Source organism: Musca autumnalis, unplaced genomic scaffold, assembly GCF_047663935.1.
Source record: "Musca autumnalis isolate F117 unplaced genomic scaffold, ASM4766393v1 scaffold_4, whole genome shotgun sequence".
In the NCBI taxonomy this organism is placed as follows: domain Eukaryota; kingdom Metazoa; phylum Arthropoda; class Insecta; order Diptera; family Muscidae; genus Musca; species Musca autumnalis.
This window is the reverse complement of record NW_027411977.1, coordinates 52173081-52192513: the sequence shown is the minus strand read 5'-3', so window position 1 is coordinate 52192513 and position 19433 is coordinate 52173081. Positions and strand designations below refer to the sequence as shown.

Genomic DNA, 19433 nt, shown 5'->3' with positions numbered 1-19433 from the left:
AGCACCATTTCCCATGGAAAGGGTATTAAGAAGCACCATTTCCCATGGAAAGGGTATTAGGAAGCACCATTTCCCATGGAAAGGGTATTAGGAAGCACCATTTCCCATGGAAAGGGTATTAGGAAGCACCATTTCCCATGGAAAGGGTATTAGGAAGCACCCTTTCCCATGGAAAGTGTATTAGGAAGCACCCTTTCCCATGGAAAGGGTATTAGGAAGCACCCTTTCCCATGGAAAGGGTATTAGGAAGCACCCTTTCCCATGGAAAGGGTATTAGGAAGCACCCTTTCCCATGGAAAGGGTATTAGGAAGCACCCTTTCCCATGGAAAGGGTATTAGGAAGCACCATTTTCCATGGAAAGGGTCTTAAGAAGTGTCCTTTCCCATGGAAAGGGTCTTAAGAAGTGTCCTTTCCCATGGAAAGGGTCTTAGGAAGCACCATTTCCCATGGAAATGTTATTAAAAAGAACCCTTTTCCATAGAAAGGTTCTTAAGAAGCACCATTTCCCATAGAAAGGGTCTTAAGAAGCACCCTTTCACATGAAAAGGGTCTTAAGAAGCACCATTTCCTATGGAAAGGGTCTTAGGAAGCATCCTCTTCCAATGAAAGGGTCTTAAGAAGCAAGCTTTCCCATGGAAAGGGTCTTAAGAAGCACCCTTTTCCATGGAAGGGGTCTTAGGAAGCACAATTTCCCATGGAAATGGTCTTAAGAAGCAACCTTTCCCATGGAAATGGTCTTAAAAAGCACCCTTTTCCATGGAAATGGTCTTAAGAAGCACCCTTTCGAAGGCATCTTTCCCTTGGAAAAGATCTAAAGAAGCCCACTTTCCCTTGGAAATTGTATTAAGCAGCATCCTTTCCCATGGAAAGGGTCTTAAGAAGCACCCTTTCCAAGGGAAAGTGTCTTATGAAGCACCCTTTCACATGGAAACGGTCTTAAGAACCACCCTTTCCCTCGCCAGACGTCATTATTACAATAAATGATCTGTCCTGACAACATGTCCTCAGATTTCCTTCTCATTATCTCCTCGACTTCATAGCCACTGAAGCCCTAAATTGAACAATCATCCAATAAGTGAACAGCTAATAAGGTCGTCAGATCCTTAAACTAGTTTTTAAACAAGCGTTATTTTATGTAACTTCATCTCGAAGTTATTACACATCTCATTACATACGCTATTTTCGCTTTTCATTCAAACAAAACCCATTGTGCCACATTGTTTTGTTTACATCTATCCAACGCACAATGTCAATTGGGATGTCGACAAGTAATCCTATAAAAAGCCATATTCCAAAATGTTCCAGCTTCAGTTGTAAACAACCATAGTTTGTTGTTTTCATTGCTGTTGGTGTGTGCCTGTTTTTTGGGATGTAAAAGACTTTTCCAGAATCAGTAGAATTCACGTGACAAAATAACAACAAAACGAATTGTTAAACTTTCATTTAAAACAAATAAAAAATATTAGATATTTTTGTGACAATAAGCATTGTTTAATAATAGTGTTGAAGTGTTTATGTTAAAGTACCCAACCTGTGTCGTTAAATTGGTAAGTAAATATTCAATAATTTGTCGTTCTAAGAATTTCTATGAATTTATTTCATTACGCTTCATTGCAACGTCAATGTGTCAGTATTAAAACGATGTTTTAATTAAACTGATGAAATATTGAAATTGATGAAGATTGTTTGCCTTCACATGTTGATTCTCTATCATTTAATTTTATCCTTTGTGATTTTTTGGTTGTTGATGGCAGCCGTTTAGTCGATAAATAGATGGAAGCATATATTATCCATAAGAACAACTTCAAAGCGCTCTAGCATCTCAAAATAATTAGTCCCACTGTATTTCCTGGGGTTTCATTAACTACCAGACTGAAAACTCAAAGAAATCTGCAAGGGTCCGCCATAACGAGCTATACGCGAAGTCTGACATTAAATAACTGCTATTAATCAACAAATATGTTTCTATTTTGTCTAAAATATATCATAGACAACCAGATACATTCGATAAAGCAATAAAATGTAAAATTTGTATTGCTTATTCCATAAATTTTACGGTAATCTTAATATTTCATTGGGTGTATGTACACTTTTTCCCTATCATTTTTTTAATTTTTATAGAATTTAACGTTATTCGGATTATGAAATTTATTTTTGTTGTATATAATATTGTTTATTAGGGATATGAAATAGAACTAAGTACTTGGATTTTCATAAAAACGCTTCCTTACCCTTAAAACTCGAGATTTATAGGGTGTATGTAGACTTTTTTGGTTGACTGTAGATGTTCAAATTCAATTCAATTCTGTATCGACCCCTTATAAAACAATGTCATGGCTGCAAATTCCCAACTTAAACTTATATATCTAGAAAATGGTGCAACCTAGGAAAAGTTACATAAGCCAGTCTTGTAGAGAATTTCCACAGCTTTAAGATTTTCTCAGGTTCCATATCGATAAGACTTGCCGTATTCAAGCAAAATCGCGAAACTCTAACAAAAAACCTAAAAATGTAACCTGAACTTCTTTATCTCAAAAATGGTATAACCTGGGAACAAATCAAAAAGGTCATTCCTCTAGAGAATTTTCACAGCTACAACATTTTCTTTACCACCATTTCGATAGGACTAGCGGTTTCCAAGCAAAATCGTGAAAACCTAAAAAACACCTAAAATGTGAATTTTGACCGCGATTTATTTAAAAATCCCTTCAGCGATTTTTTCTGGTTTTTGGATTTTTCTCATCTATGAGCATTGCTGTTTCAGAATTCACTAAAACTTTCCCTGTGTAAGCGCTTTTCATTAAAAGTTAGTTAAGGCGCACCCTTCATGACATTGTTTTATAAGGGGGCGATACAGTCAATGTATTGTCCCAATTTAAAATCTATATTTCAATAATTTTAAAACCTATGAAAATACCATACCCATTCTGATAGGACTTGCGGTTTCAAAGAAAAATCGTGAAAACATAAACAACCCCTAAAAATGTCAACTTAAATGCGGTTTATTTAAAAAGCGCTCCGGCGTTTTTTTCTTGATTTTTCTCATCTATGAACATTGTAGTTTCAGAATCTGCAAAAAATTCTCAGGTGCAAGCACCTTCCATTTTAAATTGTTTCATAAGCACCGTGTCATGTACATACTACTTTTCTACAATACGAGTTTTTAGACAAGCCGTTCGGATTCGGCGATAAGAAGTAGGCCACATACCATTGGGAGAAGTTTTCCAAGGATGTTTATGGAAAGTCGTTTCCACAATCACGATTGCGTTACAAAAATCAAACTAACTATACTGATTTCAGCGGAACCTTTCGAATTAAAGACTAAAAACCTCTCAATCACGGTATGCTATGGTTAGGTTAGGTTGAAAAGAGGGGCGCAAGTCGCCATATCGACACCTCCAAATAATAGTATGCTAAGTCTAAAAAGTGAGTTTTGCAGGAGAAGCTCTCAAAGTTTGGAAATTTTTTTGAACTTCAGTACTATGCTAAGTAAATATTTGTTTATAACTTCTGTTGGGATTGTCTGATCATTACCAATATTTGACAGAATTTAAGTTAAAGGACGTTAAATATAAAAATGTAAAGAACTTGAAAACATGCTAAGTCGACTTAGCATACTATTGTTTGGATGCGTCGATATGTCCAATGGACATACACTTAAGCCGGAATAGGCCTGTTGTGCGCTCTAGACTAATTGAAGAAAGGGTCTTATTTGGTCTCTTTATTATTTTAGTAATTCTGTGCCCTTAACAAAATCCCTTAACTGTTTAACATCTTTTACCGTTATCTGATTAAGTCCCGGTATGGTGTCGACCCCTAAAGACTGGGACCTGATATTTGCGAAAGCTGGGCATTGGCAAAGAAAGTGTTCCAACGTTTCGTCGTCCTTTCCGCATGCCCTGCATAAGTTGTTATCTGCGCATTTAATTTTATGCAGATGTGCTTGTAGGCCCAAGTGACCAGTAAGGATACCTGTTAGCCTACTAATGTCTGCCTTACCTAATAATAGTAAGTTTTTAGTTTTATCCTCGTTTGGGTCCCCCCAGAGAATCTTAGTGGTTTTCCCTATCTCCTTTCTATTCCATAGGGATGTATAGGCCTGTTTTTCCCAATTTTTTAACTCTATACGTGACGCATTTAGAGGCTTTACGCTAAGTTTATTGTTGCTAATTCCCTGCCATTTTTTGCCAGAGAATTTGCTCTTTCATTACCTTTAATCTCCGCATGGCCTGGTACCCATATAATGCGCACTGTTCCTTGCTGGGAATAATTGTTTATAGTATTTATGCAGTCCAGTACAGTTTTCGATTTTACTGTCTTGGATGTTATTGCATTGATTGCCATTTTACTGTCCGTAAGGACGTTAACGGTAGTTGGTCTCGAGTTAGCATTAAACCAGTTCAGACACTCTGTGATCGCCCTGACCTCCGCTTGAAGGACCGTATTGTGATCCGGCAACCGAAGAGAGATTTCGGTCTCTGGTTCTTCAATAAAAAGTCCCAGTCCCGTCCTCCCCCCTAACATCGAGCCGTCTGTATAACAGCAGTTTCCAGGAGGCTTTCTAGCCCAGTCTAGCCCAGTTATATGCAAGTTTTAGAGCCGATTCGGGCCTTCTGCATAACAAATTAGGGTTCTTTCCCCTCAGAAGTATTATAACGTCGTCTGCATAACAGACTGGTTCAAATCCCTCTTTGGTTAAAGTCCTCAGTAGGCTATTTATGGTAGTAATCCACAGGAGATGTGACAAAATCTCCCTCTGTGGCGTTCCCTGACCAACTTTATCCCGTTTCGTTACGTCGTGTAGCCCGCAAATTATCCATCTATTCCTTCGCATATTGCTTACACAGTTCCTAAGGGCCCGGTTCACATAAAAATTATCTAAGGATTGGATAAGGGTTTCAGTGCTGACGTTACTGAAAGCACCCTCGATGTCAATGCATACTGCCAGTGTATACATCTTCTTGTCGAAGGTGTTTTCGATGTGGTGTACTACCTCATGTAAAGCGGTGTCCACTGATCTGCCTTTAACGTATGCATGTTGTTTATATTTAAGCATATCGTTTGGGATCTTGCTCTTAATCATGGTATCGACCATACGTTCCATGGTTTTGAGTAAGAAAGAAGTTAGACTTATCGGGCGATAAGACTTAGGAATTGCGTAGCTAGCCTTTCCAGGTTTGGGGATAAACACTACCCTCGCATCCTGCCAGGCTTTAGGGGTATACGCAAATTTTAAGCATGCGTTGAAGATACCAGCTAATTTGGACGAAATATAGTCCACCTCCTTTTGGAGTAAGGCCGGAAAGACCTGGTCTGGTCCCGCTGCTTGAAAAGGTTTGAAACTGTTGATGGCATCTTTAACCATTGTTCCATCAATGTTTGGTGCTTTGTCCTTAGCATTTTCCCCAACTGCCGATATCCCTACATTTGCCGTAGTGCTCGGCGGGAAATGCGTATTCATCAAAAGCCCCAGCGTGTCCTCGATTGTTTCCATCTTATTTCCCATATCATTCACCATAATCTCGGTTTGTGTATGGGTTTTCTATAGAAACTTTTTATACCCTCCACCATAGTATGGAGGGTATATTAAGTTTGTTTTTCCGTTTGTAACGCATTGAAATACTCATTTGCGACCCTATAAAGTATATATATTCTTGATCAGGGTAAAATTCTAAGTCGATCTGAACACGTCCGTCCGTCCGTCCGTCCGTCTGTGGTAATCACTCTAGCATCCACAAAAATGGAGATAGGACGCTGAAATTTTGGGAAAATGCGTCTTTTGTTTGCAGGCAGGTCAAGTTCGATGATGGGCTATATCGGTCCACGTTTTGGTATAGCCCCCATATAACGGTACCCCCCGATTTGCGGTATTTTGACGTTTTTAGCTACATTTTTAGACCGATTTAGCTATAATTTGACATTTAGGGTTCTTAAGTATCAATAAACTTAAATAACAAAAGTTGTGGACATAGGTCCACGTTTTGGTATAGCCCCCATATAACGGTACCCCCCGATATACGGTATTTTGAAGTTTTTAGCTACATTATCAGACCGATCTAGCTATAATTTGGCATTTAGGGTTCTTAAGTGTTAAAAAACTTATATATTAGAAGTTGTGGACATAGGTCCACGTTTTGGTATAGCCCCCATATAACGGTACCCCCCGATTTGCGGTATTTTGACGTTTTTAGCTACATTTTCAGACCGATGTAGCTATAATTTGACATTAAGGGTTCTTAAATGTCAATAAACTTATATAACAAAAGTTGTGGACATAGGTCTACGTTTTGGTATAGCCCCCATATAACGGTACCCCCCGATTTACGGTATTTTGACGGTTTTAGCTACATTTTCAGACCGATTTGGCTATAATTTGACATTTAGGGTTCTTAAGTGTCAATAAACATATATATCAAAACTTGTGGACATAGGTCCACGTTTTTTTATAGCCCCCATATAACGGTACCCCCCGATTTGCGGTATTTTGACGTTTGTAGCTACATTTTCGGTATTTTGACGGGTTTAGCTACATTTTCAGACCGATTTAGCTATTATTTGACATTAAGGGTTCTTAAGTATCAATAAACTTATATAACAAAAGTTGTGGACATAGGTCCACGTTTTGGTATAGCCCCCATATAGGTCCATGTTCGGATATAGCTCCCATGTAACGATATCTCCCAATTTTCAGTAATTTGGCAATTTTAGCTACAATTTTTAACAGAACTAACTGTAATTTGATATTTGAATGTTGTAGTGGTCACAGTGGTTGTAGTAGCCCCAATATAACGATACTTCCCGATTTTCGGTACTTTGAGGATTTTACTTAAAATGTTTAACCGAACGTAGGTCCATGTTTTTGTATAGCCCCAAAACAAACCTCCCGATTTTCCGTACCTTAGCTTTATTTTTTGGACGAACTTTCTGTAATTTGAAATTTAAAAGTCAACAAAAATTCCGCAACAAAAATTGTTCATTTAAGTTCATATTTTCGTATAGCCCAGATACCTCCGAACTAGCTGTTAATAACATTTGAAGTTCCCACGTTATGTAACGATTTTCGATATTTTGAGGATTCTAGCTAAATTTTTTAACCGAATTAGGAGTTATTTGACATTAAAGGCTCCCATCAAAAACTGTCAACATAGGTCCATGTTTTATTATAACAGTACCTCCCAATTTCTAGCCCACCAAAAATTGTCAACAGTTAGATATAGGCACCATAAAAAAGGGCCTCCCGAATGAAGCATTTTATGTACATTATCTGACATTTTAACGTACTCACTTAAAGTTGGGGACAGGAATGAATATTTTATGGTGGAGGGTATGAAAAGTTCGGCCCGGCCGAACTTAATGCTTTTTTACTTGTTTATTTTAGATACATCACTTACACTGTCTACCTGTTCACAAAAGAGTTTCCAGGAATTGCGCTTTGCTGTTCTAGTCATTTTGTTGTATTCTTTAAGTTTTGTGTGATAGTTATCCCAGAATACAGCTAATTTTTTACGTCGAGCTCTGTTGTAAATCCTTCGGACCTCTTTGCCTTTGTTACGAATTTCTCCTGTCATCCAGGGTTTTTCGTAGGCAGATTTGCTCTCTCGAAGGGGACAACTTTCTTCGAATGACTTTACTAAGACCTCCGTTATAATTTTGACATTTCTGTCTAGATCTTCCGTGCTTGAGCATTCATAGTTATCGTGCCCTAGCCTTTCTTTTATTAGTTTTCCAAATTTAGTATAGCAATACTACCTGTTAAAACCAGGGTTTCGGAGTTGGAGTCGGAGTCTACGTTGCATTTCCGAACGCTGACAACATTTATTTTCATAGGAGACCTTGAATATTGTTGCAGAATGACTGCTATTTTCATTCAAAATTCGATAATAAATTGCCATAGTAACTCGTATCTATCATTCAAAAGTTTTACAGCCTGTTTCACTATGTCGAACGAAAATGAAAACGAACAAAAAACTACTTAACTCGTGTATGATTTTCAAATTTTGAAGTTGTTTCGAAGCAAACACAAAGTCAATATTACCATGAAAAGCAAAGTTTAGGCCCTTTTCGTTCACATTCATTTTCTTTCGACATAGCGAAACAGGCCCTAAGTTAAATCATTGTTATTTTTACATTTTTTCTACACCAGAGACACTCTAAAAAAAGAAAAAAAAAATAGTGGTATTTTGTTTAAAAAATCCATAAATACCACAAATATATAGAGTTTCTAAATGTACGAATACGAGTTTTGCCACCCACACAGGTGCCATCTATACCTAAATGACGGAATACATTAAAAATTTGTTTTGTTATTTTTAAATCTTTCTTCGTTGTAGTAATCCCCAATCAATTGTTTCATATTTGCATATATTCATTTTTTATGGGATGTACGAATATGAACTTTGCATACTGTACTTTGGAATAGTGTTTTCATTACACTTGTTTTAACTCAAAGGGAAAAATCGATGTCGGATATTTTATGCGGCACCCTCCTAAAATGTTTAGTTTTGTTAAAAATTAAGATTGCCAAAGTTTGAGCTCAATCGGAGTATGTTAACACGTACCACTGGGGCCACAAAGTTTCCATGGGCCCTTTATATAGCTAATATTAAAATCTGACCCGATTTTCAATTTTTTTTTTGTAGAATTACTTGTTTAGCCGCTACAAAGAACTGGTAAGATATTTTCATCTATTGGACAATTAAGATGGTCTGTAGAGTGATTTTGTGAAAATTCGACTTTGTTCCCATACAAATTTGTATAGGACCAAAGGCGAATTTTAAAGAAATCGCTCAACAAACCACATTTATTGTCCAATCCATGAAAACAGTTAACCAGTTCTTTGTAGTGTCTAAACAAGTAATTCTACAAAAAAAATTGAAAATCGGGTCAGATTTTAATATTAGCTATATAAAGGGCCCATGGAAAGTTTGAGGCCCCAGTGGCACGTGTTAACATACTCCCATTGAGCTCAAATTTTGGCAATCTTAATTTTTAACAAAACTAAACATTTTAGGAGGGTGCCGCATAAAAAAACCGACATCGGTTTTTTAAAACCACTCTATTTTCCATACTCCATATATTCTTGGGGAATATCTTCTAGAAGATTTACTAGCCATTTTATGGATTATTCACTGGTCTTCTCCTCTTGTTTTATATTAGAAATAATTTATGTCTTGTGTGAAAGGATCTATTGGACTTCTAAGAAAGACCTTGTAGTACTTTAAGAGATATCGTACTGAAACCCAAACTGAACTTGTATAGAAGTGACATTGATCCTACTAGACTTCATGCTGAATTTTTATGTATTTTGGTCTTTTGAAGGACTTTCGAAGACACAAGCTTCTTTTATGAGGAACTCTGTTTTTTTTTTAAATGGAAGATCATGTGGTCATGTATAAGAAAACCTACTTAACCTTTATCACTCTATGAAGCGACCTATTCGTATGCTATCCTGTTGTTCTTCGATGATGTAATGCCCATATCAGGATAAATTTGTCATTAGATTTATGCTGAGGAGGGAAAAATATTTAACAAATTACGAGCATTACCTCTATAGGATGGTGGGATGTCTATTTAATCATTTCCGATTTCTGTTTGGTCCAGCCGAACTTAAACGTTGGTTTTACTTGTATTCTTTTTGAGGTAGTAGACATGTCATTCCGTTTGTAACTCATCAAAATATTCGTCGACTATCGACGTGACTATCTGTCAATCTATCAATCTGTCTGTTGCTACAAATGTTTATATTACTCTTAAGACGTTTGGTATTTATAATGGGCTATGTCGGTCCACGTTTTGATATAATCCCAAAGAACGGTACAGCCTTTTTTTGTATTTTGAATGATTTTACCACATTATTGAACCAAAACGCCTTACATTTGTTATATAGTTTTCGCTAGGGGTATACAATACGATTTATTATAATTTTGAAGTTTTTTTTTTTTTTTTGTCAAATTACTCGGTGTACCATGAAAAACATATTCTGGCCCCGCAGCTTTTTAGAAAACCAAAAAAGGAAGACATTTGTCATGGAAAATATAATTTTTTAATTTTTTATTTTTGCCTTATTAAGGCGAAGGTCATTTATAGTGATATTTAATTAATTCTCTCGAAGGCAACGCTTAGGAACTAGTATATATATCGCACTTCATTAGATAAATGCATATGCGAAATTATGTCAGTTAATTGAAACTCCAACCTTTTCCTATAGTCCTGCTTGGTAATCCCATTTTTCAATGTTCACAAATACTATGGTAAGTTTTATTCCTACGTCATTAGTAATTGCTCTCCTATATCAGAAGATTTTTTTTTAAATTGTTTCACTATTTTGATCTTTAAGTACCTAGATTTGTTGCTTAAGAACTTTTTTGTAGTTAATTGTTTTCTTCAATATTGAAGGGTTTAGTATCTATGGACGGACAAGAACCCGAGAAAAAAGAATGACAAGTAGTAACAACGAAGACTAAATACCAAATTCCAGCCATTTCGGCTAAAACCTTCCGAAAATCAGGTGGTACCGTTCTATGCGGGCTATATCAAAACGTGGACCGATTTATTTCAATACCAAACATCCTAGGAGTAATAGAAACGTCTGCATCAAATTGTAAAGCTCTCAAAATTGCGAGCTGTATCTTGATTTCAATAGACGGACGGAAGGACGGACATGGTTATATCGACTTAGAATTTTATGCTGATCAAGAATATATATAAGGGCGAGTTGTATGGAAAGAAAAAACCTTACGGGCTCGTCGCGTTTCTGATTCCTGGGATTGTAGTGAGCAAAAAAGTCTACTAAAGCATATCGTCGGTGTCATGCTTAAGTGTTACATACGCCATTTTTGACTTTTTGTTTCCGAGATATCCACGCCTCGACGGGAAAGCATAAACTTTTTTCAGTTATGAAATTAATATTTTAAAAATTTACAAATTTAAAAACACATTCCAAAAATCAGAATTTTAATTTTTGATTTAGAAGTATTTGATTTATTGAGGCAAAGATGGAAATTTTTTTGTCACTTTGTTCCATGTGATTTACAATATTTCACATTTGTGTCACAAGTGCGGATATGGAACAAATCGACAAAAATTCTTTTTTTAAAAGAATCTCTATAACTTTTATATTTCAATACATATTCCTCTAAATTTTTGCAAACATATTCTATATACTATTATTAATATTTCAAGTTAAAAATATAAATATTTGCTTTAGTCTGCTCCACACAGTTGAGACGCAAAACAATAAAATGCGATTATCTCAAAACAGGCAAATGGCGTATGGAACACTTACGCATGACACCGACGGTATGTCTACGATGAAAATCGAGCCTCCCAATTTTTACTTGATTGGTTTGGATATTTTGGTTTTTTTTTTTGGATATTTTAGTATATAACAGCCAAACCATTGAGATTTCGATCCAACACCAACACATACAAAATTGTAGCCAAGACAAGAATTAATAACTCTCTAGTTCATCGCAAAAGCATTGGAACGCTACTTCTGGTAGTTTTGGCCGTAAGACCGAGCACATTTTTCGGAAAATATAGATAAATGTCACTGTACTATAAAAGTTGATCAGCAAAATATTCAATAGTTCTGATGCAACAATTCTATCGTGTTGGGATTATGCTGATGATACCTACCCAACAAACGGCTATAAAGTTATGCTGAGATTTCCAACCTTTCTTTTGTCACCTTGCGAAAATGTTATTTATTTTTAAAGTTTTGGATCTATTCATTAGGACCTTTTTATTATTTATTATTATTATTGCATTTGTATGTTCGCAACGTAAAGGTCGCCTTTTTTGCCCGATTCAGCTGAAAATTGGGTAATATAATTTTCTTGGCCATAGGAAGAACGCTATTGCAATATTTCATAAACGGAGCAACCGATTTCGTCCAAACTTTGGATCTCGAAATATTTTGTCCAAACTTAGTTTATGTTCAAAAGTGGACCCTATCGCTCTATTCCTTAGGCTACCACCCACACAAATTATCAACATTTATGTTTAAGTGCGGTTAAAGGTCTGTGCAAGAATCCTTTGGAAATTTTTACCGAAGATACTCCTAGTAGCCCGGTTTACAGCGATTAAGGTTTTTCGTGTGCAAGTCTATGTTTCTTTATACAATGGTGCTATCAATGACCCCCGAAATAAAACACACTTCCAAATGGGCTATGTCGGTCCATTCCTTTATGTACCTCCTCCGCAAAACTTTTGAGATTTTATCCTAATCCTGCCTTTGTCGGCAAGTTCAAATGCCCAAGATTCTGAAGACCCCCTTCATACATAAGGTCAGAGTTAAAAGAAAGTTTACACCTTACAACAAGTTTTTAATAGCATAATTACACCTGTATAATGATATGAAAATTGATAAAATAACCCAAAATTTTAAGAGTCAAAAGAAAGTTTACACTTTTGCCAGAAGTAAGATATTTTTTTAATTATTTAGCTTGACATGCCTTTATTTTGGCTTTTTAACTTATGTATTTGGATTCTATTCGAGTGTCTAAATAATAAGTCCACAAGTATTTTGGTGAAATACGTAATTTTTGCAAATTTCTGGAGAAAGAAGTAGCCATTTCTTGGAAACTATAACATATATTGTGTTCATTGTTTTTTTTTTATTACGTAGGTTGGGTTGTGGCCTTTTATAAATTACCGTAGCGTTTACACAACATGAGCTCTTTTATTTTTCACCAGATACTAAATTTTATGAAATTCCAAATTTAGTGGAATAGAACTTTTGTGGAACAACATTATGCCCGAGAGTGTCCTCTTTCATTCTATATATAATTTTGTACCCGTTCCGTTCGTTTAACACTTTTTTTTAATTTTTTTTTTTTTTTTGAAATTACATTTTCCATACCTTTTCCCATATAAATTATATCCACGGTACCCTTGAACCAACTTTAAATGGAAGGTGGTTACACCCGGGAAGTTTTTGCGGATTTTGAAACTAGAATGTTCATAGATGAGAAAAATAAAAAATCGCCGGAGCGCTTTTTTAAGAAATCGCGATAAAAGTTCACACTTTTAGAGTTTTTATACCCTCAGCATTTATGCTAACGAGGGTATATACACTTTCATACGGGCAAAATGTGCCTCATCGAAATAATGGTTTTAGACCCCAAGTATGTTTGGACGAAATGTGTTTCAGACAATTTGAAGTCGATTGAGCAATGTCCTTCCGTCAGTCTGTCTGTCTGGCTGGTGCGCACGATAACTCTCGAACGGATGAACTGATTCGGTTCAAATTTTGGTTTTCGTAATATTTTGCCCAAACTTAGTTTAAGTTCGAAGATGGGCTATATCGGTCCACTCCTTCCGGTACCTCCCCCACAAAAGTTCGAAAATGTTCGGAAAATTTGTGCGCACGGTAACTTTTGAAGGGAGTAACCGATTTGGTTACTTAATTAATTGTTCCACAAACATCCCATAAGGGAAGTATCCCTTGTCCCTTATGGGATGTTTGTGGAACAATTAACCGATTTGGTCCTTACTTTGCCCATCGTAAAATGTGTACCAGACTTCAATAATGTTTCAATACAGACTCAATCGACCCACTCCTTCGGGTACCTCCCCCACAAAAGTTCAAACATACTGTAACTCTTGAAGGGAGTGGCCGAATTAGTCCATACTTTACACATCCTAATATATATACTAGATATAGATCAGGTTCAAATATGGACTATATTTGTCCAATCCATCCGGTACCTCCCACACAAAATTTCGAATAAGTTCACTTTAAGACCTGCTATCGAATCACTTTGATTTTTATTAAAGCAACTTGCATTCACTGCCTCAATTACGATGATAAACGTTTTTTCAGGGACAAGTCCATACTTCTTGACCAAACATCCCGAAGGGTGTAAAAACACCCTATGGCACCATACATACGAGTATGTAGTGGCTGAAGATCCACTTCCATAATTTTCAATGTAGATCCATTCATTTTAATATCTCCTCCGCAAAACTTTTGATCTCTAATCCTAATGAACATTTTTGTCGGTTCAAATTCCCAAAATTTCTTTGGAAAAGCCGAAAAGTGAGTGTGATTCTCATTCATATGGGAATACTAGACACTTAAAGAGTTCGGGTTTTCGCTAAAAAAGGCATCATTTCAAAAACTGAGAAGCCAATTGATAATTCCCTTCGCCGGGATGAAATTATGATATTGGTAGCGATCAGTAAAATTTTGCAACACTGTCAGTTCGTTTTGAAAAACATTACTCTCTGTAATAGAGGGTAATAAATGAAGTTGAGCCAATGGGGGAATACTCCACTCAAACAATCGACAATGAGATTGAACTTCAACAAAAAACAAAACAAACAAAAAACAGCCGAGGCACGGGCGAATTGGAGCTTTGTTAAAAACAAAAAAACAAAATTCCAATAAACAACCTCACAGGCAACTGTGTTGGTGTTCTTTTTCAACTCACAGAATTCGAAGAATTCTTAGTTGATACGTGCTGACATGTTGCAAAATATTTTGATTTTGGTGTTTCTTTGGAAAAGCCGAAAAGTGAGTGTGATTCTCATTCATATGGGAATACTAGACACTTAAAGAGTTCGGGTTTTCGCTAAAAAAGGCATCATTTCAAAAACTGAGAAGCCAATTTATAATTCCCTTCGCCGGGATGAAATCATGATATTGGTAGCGATCAGTAAAATTTTGCAACACTGTCAGTTCGTTTTGAAAAACATTACTCTCTGTAATAGAGGGTAATAAATGAAGTTGAGCCAATGGGGGAATACTCCACTCAAACAATCGACAATTTTTAAAAACCCCTAAATACATATATTTTTTGGGAAAAAATTGTTTCAATATATACAGGCTGAGGGTATTTCTCTGTCGGCAAAGCCGACTGATTCTTTTTTACTTGTTTTTTAGGTTTTTGCTTGAAAACCGCAAGTCCAATCGAAATGGAATTTGAGAATTGGGACAATTCACTGACTGTATCGCCTCCTTATAAAACAATGTCATGTACGGTGCGCCTTAAATAACTTTAAATAAAACACGAAGTTTTTGCCGATTCTGAAACAGCATTGTTCATAAATGAGAAAAATCCAAAAACAAGAATAAATCGCTGGAGGGATTTTTAAATAAATCACATTTGTTTAAAAAGCGCTCCGGCGATTTTTTTTTTATGATTTTTCTCATCTATGAACATTGTAGTTCCAGAATCCGCAAAAAACTTCCCAGGTGTAAGCTCTTTTCATTTAAAGTTGGTCCAAGAGCACCGTGTAACTTTTTTACACGATTTGACATTTTTAATATATGAGTTTTTATAAGAGTTATACCCCGGTTAGACTTAACCGGATTAACCCAGTGGGTTTCGATTTAAAATGTAAATTCCATAGCGCAAACGTCAAATAAATCCTCTCAAAGTGGGTTAACCCGGCAAAAAACTCTAGTGTAACCGTACTATTATATGAGTTTTATAAAAACCCAATTGATTGATCTTTTTTAAATAGTTAGAACATGTGAAAAACTCAAAAACACTCATATTTTGTTGAATATATGGAAAAAACTTAAATTTTTAACCTTCACACACAAAGAGATATTGTTGGAATATTCATATTCAAGAACAAAATAGTGTATTTTAAAAATCTTAAAATATATATTGTTGTTTCAACCATATATTTTTTATTAGGGAACATGATGACACAAAATATATTGTTGTGCCAACAATACACATTTTAAGAATTTTAAAATACACTATTTTGTTCTTAGAATATGATTGTTCCAACAATATTTTTTCTCTGCGTGTTGACCTTGAATTTCTCTGCGAACATACACAATTATGAAAATATCTTTATCCATTCAAAAGTTACAGATTTTTGACCAGGAAAACACGATTCTAAAACACTATGCGGTGGCAAAATACCCCTCAGCGTAAAGTTGGCTATATTTCCTGAGTATTCCAGGCACGTACAACTTCTCTATAAGTGGGTCCCATATCATTAAACTCATATGAATCGTCCTGCACTCATTGGTATGAGAGAAGTCTGCCGCATCCCTTCGGCGACTTGTGTGGGAACACATATACAGAGACTGTCACTGAAAATCATGCAACCTGAAATAAAAAATGTAAACGTTGATAACTTGGAAAGGAGTTGAGATTTTTCAACAATTCAAAAAACAATTTTGTAGGCTGAAAAGTTGTCTTTAAGATGTCATACAACAATTTTCCGTTTACTGTATCGTTCTACTAAAATTTTACAGGAAAACAAAAAATGGGTATTTTTAATTGAGCATTGACAGTGATGTACCACAATAATCGATTAATTTTCGCTTTTAATGTGATTTTAGTAATCAGAATGGTGGAATAATTAGTTCCCTATCGTTTTCAGTAGTTTTGTCATTTATTGCGACAGAAAGAATGATGTTCCGACGTGATTTTTGCATGGTCGTAGTTAGTGTCCCTTTGTAGAGAATTTGGCTAGAAATTGTTAGTTTCTGAATATGTTTTCCAACAAATGACTATGAAAAATCACTGAATACCAATTTTCAGTGACAGTCACTGTAAATATTACACTGTGCAATATTTTCGAAACAATTGTGTGCAAACAACTTCTAATGCGGATTTTATAAAAGTACAGACCCAGTCGACAAAAACCATATTTGGGTTTTGTGTTGTTATATCGGGTTTAGATTTTATGGCCTCGTCTAAACATGGCTAAATATTGATTTTTTGCAGCGAATTGAGGCATTATCTCCGAAACCAATTCGAATCTTGTTTAAAACTCCGAAGCAAACTTGTAGATAAGAGAATGACGAAAATATTTGAAGAAATAATCAACTCGAAAAACTGCATTTATTGCCTCAAAATGCATTATTATGTATATTTCGCACAATATCTCCAAAACTGTTACATATTGTTAGCATATTTTTCAAATACAATTCGATAAATATATCAACAATGCATTGAAATCCCAAATATGAACTGCTGAACACATTATTTGGAAAATTTTTGCGAAAGGTTAGTTGGTTCGACTCCCAATAAATAGTTCAGCTGCTACTGACTAGAGTTCCAGAAATTATGTAGACATTCATATATTTTATCGATTTTCACCCGCTAGATGCTGTTTGTTCTCGTTCAACTGTTCGACACATAAGTTCTACTACTTTAGGGCTATAATATTGCTGAAAACCACAAAGCAAAATTCTTATTAGTTTTTGAGATAAGGCCTCGGACAATGGAAAAAGGGTCGTTTTAGCCCGGTTTAGATGAAGCTGTAAAATCCAAACCCGATCTAACAATGCAAAACCCAACTAGGGTTTTTATAGTCTTAATGAGTACTTTCAGAAAATGCCCATTATGAGTTGTTTGCATTTTCAGTGGTGCATAGTGTTATTCAAACACAGAACTATATGTGCTAATTAAAAATGTCAAATGTACAATAAACGCGTATGTGAATGTATGTATGCAATTTCAAGAACAATTTCCCTTTGGATGGTTAAAAACAATCCCCACAATTATGGCCACTTTCATGTGTGAAATTTGTTCTATTTATAACTTCTATCAACTAGTATCAATAAAACCATCTTCATGATACGATTTATTACTAAAATTGGCCAAAAAAATTGATCAAAAAGCATACAGTTCATAAGACTCTTTTTGATAAACTTTTTTGGCCAATTTTAATAATAAGCGTTAAATTCTCTTGGATTGACTATAAAATAGTTGTCATCGCTAATCACAAATCCATGTGCAAAAGAACATTGTCAATTATTACAATTCGTAGCAAATTTTGTTGTATTAATTTTGCAAAAACTATTCATTTTCTATTTCGGAATAGTTTATCAAGTAAATACATTCTATATACACAGAAGGTACGTAAAGTTACAAAGTAAATGTAGGTACACACACAAATCATTATCATACAAACAATGTAAACAGGCATACTACCCCTACTTGGCATTGTCTGTATATCAAAGAGTAGATATTATCACTTATCACTCAGTGCTGGCTAACAAAGGGAATGAACGAACCAACCAACCAGCCAGTCACCACCACCCTCTAATAAAAAGGACAGCTGAGCGTGCCGCAAAAAATGCACCACCGGTTTACATTCACCACCACCCTCTTTTTGGTAAATAAGAAAAAAAGCTACAAAAATAAATCTGTTAGAAAATTGGAAAACTGAAAATAACTTGTTTTTGGGGGAAAGGTATTAACCCTCTGTGTGATGGCAACTAACTTTAGTGGTGGTGTAGGTGAATAACAAATGAGAAAAATTCGTCATTAAGCACCACACATGACCAAGAGAACTGAAATTGTATCAGCGAGAGACCGGACTCAGTTGTGAAAATTTACAGAGAATAACAAATGCGTTACAAAGTGGATGAAAACAAATCGCCCTTATAGGGTATTGAAACTTTTCTATATCGCAGTGCAAAAAAATAACAAAAACAACCCTTAAGACTGCACAGTTGCACAGTGGTAAGGATTACATTACAACAAAAAAAAAACACTACAAAAGTTTAATACTTTGTTTAATAGAATTTGGAATCATACCTATTTGTATCTGGACAAGAGAACTAAAACTGTTTTTCACATGTTATTGCATATCCGATATTTTGAAAACAATACCTATTACAAATTTCGATTTTTTCCTAAATGCAGTTTTCCCTAATTGGTTTGTTCGAACTAAAGACTGCAAAGCAAAGCGAAAACTGGTTTCGGTTATTTAAAAAAAACATTTAACTGCTGCTTCCGTAACCTCTATTGATGATGAGAGGATTAGCGCCTCAAGTATTTTTTCTACTAATGACAAAAGTGAGATCGGCCTGAATGATTCACCTTTGCCAAGTTTCAGTAACTGGACCACCCTGTCCATTTTCCAGGCTTCGGGAACTTTTAGGATGACTTACGATAGTTTGAGGATCTTGCTTAGATACTCGACTTCTCATTAATCCAGCTGTTTACCACCATTGAAATTCCCTCAGGATTGCGCATAAAATAAATCTGCAACATCAAACACCATAAATTTAGGTGGTTTCTCCTCGGCTGAAAGAGATCGCAAATGTTGTCCATAACCGACCTACAAAGGTCTTCTGCTGTCTATAGAAGACCTCCTGTCTGTAGAAGACATGCAAATGTCTTCTGTTGGGTTTAGAAGGCCTCCAAAGGTCTCCAGTTGCCTTTAAAAGACCCCCATAGGACTTCTGTTGGGTTTAGAAGACATCCAAAGGTCTTTTTTCGCTTTAGAAGACCTCCAAAGGTCTTCTGTTGTCTTTTGAAGCCCTCAAAAGGTCTTCTGTTGTCCATAACAAACCCCCAAAGGTCTTCTGCTGTCTATAGAAGACCTCCAAAAGTCTTCAGTTGCCTTTAGAAGACCCTCAAAGGACTTTTGTTGTTTTTAGAAGACATACAAAGGTCTTTTTTTGGCTTTAGAAGACCTCCAAAGGTCTTCTGTTGTCTTCAGAAGC

General features: G+C 35.7%; 1 protein-coding gene across 1 annotated transcript in view; it reads left to right on the top strand.

Annotated features, from left to right (window-relative positions):
* The first annotated feature begins 1304 nt into the window (after positions 1-1304).
* Positions 1305-19433, top strand: part of GC (gamma-glutamyl carboxylase) — a 64335-nt gene continuing 46206 nt past the window's right edge. Inside the window, exon 1 of the mRNA XM_073985847.1 lies at positions 1305-1548. The gene's annotated coding sequence lies outside the window, so the exon portion shown is untranslated. The remainder of the gene's footprint in view (positions 1549-19433) is intronic.